Genomic DNA, 6901 nt, shown 5'->3' on the forward strand with positions numbered 1-6901 from the left:
GAGGAGGCGATAAAGGGGTAATGCCTTTTCTCCTAAGCAGGAGATAAAGCGGCTTAGAGCCGCCACACATCCAGTCAATTTTTGTATTTTCTTGAGGTCTTTTGGGATATCCAATTGTGACAGAGCTTGAATCTTGGCTGGGTTTGCTTCTATTCCTCTACCGGATACAATGAAGCCCAAGAGCTTTCCGGCTGGTATGCCGAAAACGCATTTTTTTGGGTTGAGCTTAATGTCGTATGTTCGGAGATTGTCGAATGTGAGCCTCAAGTCATCTACTAGAGTTTCGACATGCTTGGATTTGACGACCACGTCATCTACGTATGCCTCAACTGTTTTGCCGATCTGGTTTGCCAGACATGTCTGAATCATGCGCTGATATGTTGCGCTGGCGTTTTTGAGCCCGAAGGGCATTGTGTTAAAGCAGAATGGGTCGTATGGGGTGATAATGCCGTTGCGGCTTGGTCTGGCTCTGCCATCTTAATTTGATGGTAGCTGGAGTATGCGTCGAGGAAACACAATGAATCGTGTCCTGCGGTAGCATCAATAATTTGATCGATGCGGGGGAGGGGTAAGGGATCCTTTGGGCAAGCCTTGTTAAGGTCCTTGAAATCGACGCATAGGCGCCAGGATTTGTCCTTCTTTGGTACCATCACCAGGTTTGCTAGCCAGTCCGGGTGTTCTATATCTCTGATGAATCCGGCCTCCAGTAGTTTGGCTAGCTCCTCTCCCATGGCTTGTCTCTTAGGTTCAGAGAAACGCCGAAGAGCCTGCTTGACTGGCTTGAATCCTTTTAGGATGTTCAGGCTGTGCTCGGCCAGCCGGCGTGGGATTCCTGGCATGTCTGAAGGGTGCCACGCAAAAATGTCCCAATTTTCGTGTAGGAATTCTCATAGTGCGGCGTCTACATCAGGGTTTAATTGCGCCCCGATGGAGGCCGTTTTTGTAGGGTCCATTGGATGGACTTGGAATTTGACTATTTCGTCCGCTGGTTTAAAAGAAGTGGACTTGGATCTCTTATCGAGTATCACATCGTCCCTGTTCACCGTGGAGCGCAGCGCGGTGAGTTCCTCGGCCGCTAGGGCTTCAGATAGTGCCTCGAGGGCTAATGCGGCTGTCTTATTTTCGGCGCGGAGTGCTATGTCCAAATCACTAGCAAGAGTGATGATTCCGTTGGGCCCGGGCATTTTTAGTTTCATGTACCCGTAATGGGGTATAGCTTGAAAAATTGTGAATGCCTCTCGTCCTAATAAAGCGTGATATCCGCTGCTGAACGGGGCCACTTGGAACGTGACCTCCTCGTTTCCTGTGCAGCATGCTTCCCGACTAGGGATTATTCCTCTAAAGGTTGTGCTGCTTCGCTCAATGCGGCTCCAGTCTATTTCCATTTTTCGAAGGGTTTCCTCATAAATGAGGTTTAATCCGCTGCCGCCATCCATGAGTACCTTAGTAAGGCGAAAGCCGTCCACTATTGGGCTGAGGACCAATGCGGCTGGTGCTTGGGCTGTTTGGAATTTAGGTTCGTCACTAGCGTTGAAGGTAATAGCCGTGTCACTCCATGGATTTATTGTTGCTACTTGGTAGACTTCGGCAAGGCCGCGGAGTGTTCGTTTCCGCATATTATTTGATGTGAAAGTCTCGAAGACTGTTAATACTGTACTGGTATTACTGGGCTGGTTCTCTAGAGCTAGAAGCTCTTCGCCACTTTTGGCCACCTGTCGTAGTATCCAACATGCTCGAAGGCTATGAGTTGGAGTGGCGCCCTCTGCGCTGTGAATTTTGCAGGGTCCACTGAGCCATCCCTCCAGTACGGTTTCGTGCCCTTTAGGGGTTTTTTGCTTTTTGGTATTTAACCCGGGTGCCTGATGATGATGCACCCTTTTATTTCGGACTAGGGATGTATTCGGAGCCGGATTATCTCAAAAGTTGGTTTCGGTTTTCCAGGTACTCTCCATCGCACAGTACTTTCGTACTATGGATGCCAAGTCGGCAAAGCGTGTAATTTCGCGACGGCTTATGGCGTTTAGGATTCCCTTGTTCATGCAGTTATTGCAGAAAAGTAAGATTGCGTCTTCCTCATGGCAGTCCTTTATCCTGTCCATAACCAGGAGGAATCTGGCCCAGTAATGGTGTACTGTTTCAGCGGGCTCTTGCCGGATTCGGGATAGATCGCTTATGTTTGGGTGGGCGGGTGGAATTGAATTTGGAACCCCGTCCGATCTAAGACTCAAAGGTCGAAAAGTTTCCGAACTTGGAAGCTTGGGCTTTTGGATATTGTCCAATGAATCCAGCCCGCTGCCCGACTTTAGGTTCAGGACTTGATCGACGTCCGTCCCTCTGCGGCAATCCAACATGGAGGGTTCGTGAATCCGTACATAGCTTGTCCTTAGTGTAGAAGAAGAGTCGCCGTGTTGTTCCTCCACCACCGCAACGTGGTGGGTAGCCTGGGGAGAGTTGATCTCTCTCAGGTCGGTTTTAGGCCCAATCCAATCGTAGTCTGTAGAGACTCCCAGGGCGGCGATGCGATCCAAGAGCTCGTTTAAGGAGGAGAGCTCCATCGGATCTAGCTGCTCAGCGAATTCCGAGTTGACGTGAAGATTGCTTTTGATGACCCAAGAAGTCATCGTTGGCGCGGCGGTAGAACAGGCGGTCATAAGAAAACCACCTAGCCGGATAGTTTGGCCGATAGCCAAAGCTCTTTTAGCAACGGTGCCGTCTTTAAAGACGGGACGAGGCATCCTTCCTGATGGCGACGGCACAGAGGAACTCTCAATAAAAGCACCAATGTTGATGTCAAAACCGGCGGATCTCGGGTAGGGGGTCCCGAACTGTGCGTCTAGGCGGATGGTAACAGGAGACAAGGGACACGATGTTTTTACCCAGGTTCGGGCCCTCTCGATGGAGTAAAACCCTACTCCTGCTTGATTAATATTGATGATATGGGTAGTACAAGAGTGGATCTACCACGAGATCAGAGAGGCTAAACCCTAGAAGCTAGCCTATGGTATGATTGTTGTTCGTCCTACGGACTAAAACCCTCCGGTTTATATAGACACCAGAGAGGGATAGGGTTACACAGAGTCGGTTACAATGGTAGGAGATCTACATATCCGTATCGCCAAGCTTGCCTTCCACGCCAAGGAAAGTCCCATCCGGACACGGGACGAAGTCTTCAATCTTGTGTCTTCATAGTCTTGGAGTCCGGCCAACGGTGATAGTTCGGCTATCCGGACACCCCCCCAATCCAAGACTCCCTCAGTGACCTCCCATTTGACTCCGGGTCCACTGACGGCATGATCGCATCTAGGTCTCCGGCAAGAAGCTCCGTAATGGGAGAGAGTCCGACGGGGTTTATACTCCCATCTTCGGATGAAGCGGTCCGCCTCGGATCGAAGGCCGGGGCGGGCGTGGGCGTCGACCCTTGAGCGGAATCTGATGGTGGATCCGAAGGGACTCCTTCATGTGGATGGGGAGTGGCGATCGAGGCCGGGAACTCCTCGTTGATCAAGTCTCCTCAGATATCGGTGATGTAGTTTAAGCTTCCAAACCCGATCTGGTGACCAGGGGCATAGCTGTCGATCTGCTCAAGGTGATCCGTCGAGTTGGCACGTAGCACGAAGCAACCAAACACAAAGAGTTGGCCGGGGAGAAAGGTCTCCCCGAAAACAACGTCATTGTTGATGACGAGGCGAGCCATCGATCCTTCTATCGACAACACAATGGAACTCTCAATGAAAGCACCAATGCCGATGTCAAAACCGGCAGATCTCGGGTAGGGGGTCCCGAACTGTGAATATGAGGATCAATGGTAACAAGGGACGATGGGGACACAATGTTTACCCAGGTTTGGGCCCTCTTAAAGGAGGTAATACCCTAGGTTCTGCTTGATTGTATTCAATGAGTATAGGGGTTAGAAGAGTTGATCTACCTCGAGATCGTAATGGCCAAACCCTAGCTGTCTAGCATATGATTATTCTGATGATCTCTACAGACTAAACCCTCTGGTTTATATACACACCGGAGGGGCCTAGGATTGTACACAGTCGGTTTGCAGAAGAAGGAAATAGCATATCTGGACACCAAACTTGTCGTCCACGCATATAGGAGTCCTGCCCGGACACGGGGGATAGTCTTTAGCTTTATCTTCACGGCCCACCAGTCCGGCCCATATCAAATAGTCCGGACACCCGAGGACCCCCTAATCCAGGACTCCCTCAGTTCTTGCCCGATGCCTGGACACGTTTATATAGCGGACGGATGCGAGGAGCCGGCCGAAGAAGTGTTTAATGTCAGGCGGCACAAGAACGATGTGTGGCACTCAGGGCGTCGGTGTAGGTTCCCCGGCACACACGCCGGTTTAATGGAGGTAGGTGACAGACGACTGTTGTCTCAATGCGTAGAGAAGGCGTGCGCGTGGGGCGGCGCTCTCGGCCGGCGAGCCACGTCAATGCTGGTTCCAGTGAGCGGTCCCGTCCGCTTTGGCCCAGCATGAATGCGAGCTGCTGACTTCGGATGGGAAAACGTGTGTGCGTGGGAAAGGGTTTTTTGGTGGCCAGATTAATCAGACACGTGCGTGCCAACAGTCCGGACGCCCGCATAACCACTCAGTTTGTCTCTGGTTTACGAAAAAAAACATGCCCGAAACACAAAATGGATCAATGCAGAACCGCGTTAAATAACAAAACACGTCAGTGTCATGCGATCCGGCAGTATGAGGGTAGGCGTTGTAGATGCCCTAAACCCATGTCGATTAGGGGCCGACCTTGACTCTCGTTGGATCATATAGTGCGCATGCACTAAAATTTGGGCACCTAGTGGCCGACTAAAATTTGGATCATATAGTAGTACTATTCACACACACACACACGGTGCATGCGTGCACGCTTCCGTTAACTCCATGTCCGCATTGTGTCCGATCTGTTCGTCTTCGACTTTTGGATACGCACGTTGTTGCATATATATAGCTAATCAATGATTTCAAACTATAGGTCGGATGTGGCGCGTACATAATCAATGCGCAACATTTGACCTGCAGCTGAATTAAGTAGGGGAAACACTTCCTATCTATAGTCTGGTAGAAGAACGAACGTCAGACTAATCGACGACCGTTGATTCAATTTGAATCTGACGCTCAAAGATGTGCTTCGTATATGTAATAAAAAAGAAAAAGGAAATCCAGTCTACCGGGAATTAACCTCCCGTAACCCCCGCATGTAACCTCTCCCAAATCTCTTGCCCCATCTCCCTCCCGATTCAACTGCACGCACAGCCCTGAGGTCGCCTCGCCCAGATCCCCTTCCACCGCCGCCTTGCACTACTCCCCGCCTCCATCTCCCGTCGTCATCGAGCAGCATGCAACCTCACGGGTCAGCCCCCTTCCCCTACTCCTCCCCACCACAACGTCTTGTCCACCGATCTACCGAGGTGCTAATTCTTCACGACACTCATGGCCATGATCTGCGGCGGTGCTTATTCTCCACAGCACTGCGAGAGTCATCCGCCAAGGCCAACGAGAGCGGGCACCGACGACCGTGAGAGAAATTTGATGGCCGATCCCTTGGCACGGTGAGCGCGGTCATGTCACAGTGGGAGCTGATTCCAATGTGTGTTCCTCGTTGATTTTGCTGGTCAAGTCACAATGATTTAATTCGCTTATGCCTGATTCTTATGTGCTTGATTAGTAGGTGTCGGTGATGCCCATCCCAGCAGGGAGGATGAATATGCATCAGGCAATCACCAAGCGACGGGAGAATGCTTCCTTCACCTCGAGCGCCATCACAACAATGTGAGCACGCCGGCTGGTTTCACCTAACCGTGCCTCCCATCCTCGGCCGACCTAGTTTTAATTAATATTCAGATGTCTTACTTTGCAGTACAGGAGGTCTCGGCTAATGGTGCATCGTTGTCGCAGCGCCGCTCCATCCATCCAATCCTTTATAATGACGCTAATAACCATGGCTATAGACGGAAGCACGCCCACCATAGGAACGAAGCACAACTACCATCACAAAGAAGCATGGCCAATATTGGTAGGAAGCACGACAACCATGCACGGCCAGCATTGGAAGGATGCACGTCCGCCATCAAACAGAAGCACGATTACAATCACAACGAAGCACGACAAACATTGAAACAAAGCAGGGTGACCATCGGCCCAGTGGTGTTTGAACTGTGCCTAGATGCTGCGTTTTGTTTTATGAAAGCAATTTCTGATTTATTTTTTTTTGGATGCGTATTCTTGTTTCTTTGTAAGCAATAGTTCTGTTTTGTCTCAAACCAATGCTCCGTCTTAATGGTCCTTGGAAGCAATTTAACGATGCTTCCACTGTACATAGATTTTGCTCTACGTGATAAAGTTTCCATGAAATAATATATGGAGCTTCCAAAGTATACTGGAAATGCTTCTATTGTTGAGATAGCAACCTTTACACGCTTCCTATATATGGAGCTTTCAAAGTATACTACAAATGTATAGATAATTATTCCTTCAAATGCTTCAACCGTTGTTTTTGAATTTCCATTTATAGTTGGCAGAAACTTGCATATGCATGTTGCTAGCTACTTTCTTTCATTCCCACTTCAATTTATATTCTTCCAGCATCCTACTCAACAATTCATCACCCGGACCACTCTTTTCATGCTTCATATTCATTTGTTCTAATTTCAAAATCCCATGCTTTCAAATGACACTTATTATATTCATTGACCTCTCCTTTCATTTTCCTTTTTCATTCAGCTATGTTTCTTTGGGCTGGAAAATATGTTTCAATTTGAGTGTAATATGCTTCCATTAAAGATGAATCATATGTATACAGCATATTTTCATGGTTCCTGCAAATTGTGCTTCTGAATCACACCGCAACTGCTTTAACCAATATTAGTTTGTGCTACAGCCACGGCAATG

General features: G+C 49.1%; 1 long non-coding RNA gene across 3 annotated transcripts; it reads left to right on the forward strand.

Annotated features, from left to right (window-relative positions):
* Positions 1-5203: 5203 nt before the first annotated feature.
* LOC123134370 (uncharacterized) lies at positions 5204-6413 on the forward strand. 3 transcript variants are annotated; one of them, XR_006465626.1, is made up of 4 exons: positions 5204-5363; positions 5480-5600; positions 5682-5782; positions 5871-6413. It is a non-coding gene; the product is annotated as an uncharacterized lncRNA (long non-coding RNA). The 3 variants fall into 3 exon arrangements; XR_006465624.1 differs by having other exon boundaries at positions 5253-5600; XR_006465625.1 differs by having other exon boundaries at positions 5253-5562; positions 5679-5782.
* The last annotated feature ends 488 nt before the right edge of the window (positions 6414-6901 follow it).

This window comes from Triticum aestivum, chromosome 6B (assembly GCF_018294505.1).
Source record: "Triticum aestivum cultivar Chinese Spring chromosome 6B, IWGSC CS RefSeq v2.1, whole genome shotgun sequence".
Classification (NCBI taxonomy): domain Eukaryota; kingdom Viridiplantae; phylum Streptophyta; class Magnoliopsida; order Poales; family Poaceae; genus Triticum; species Triticum aestivum.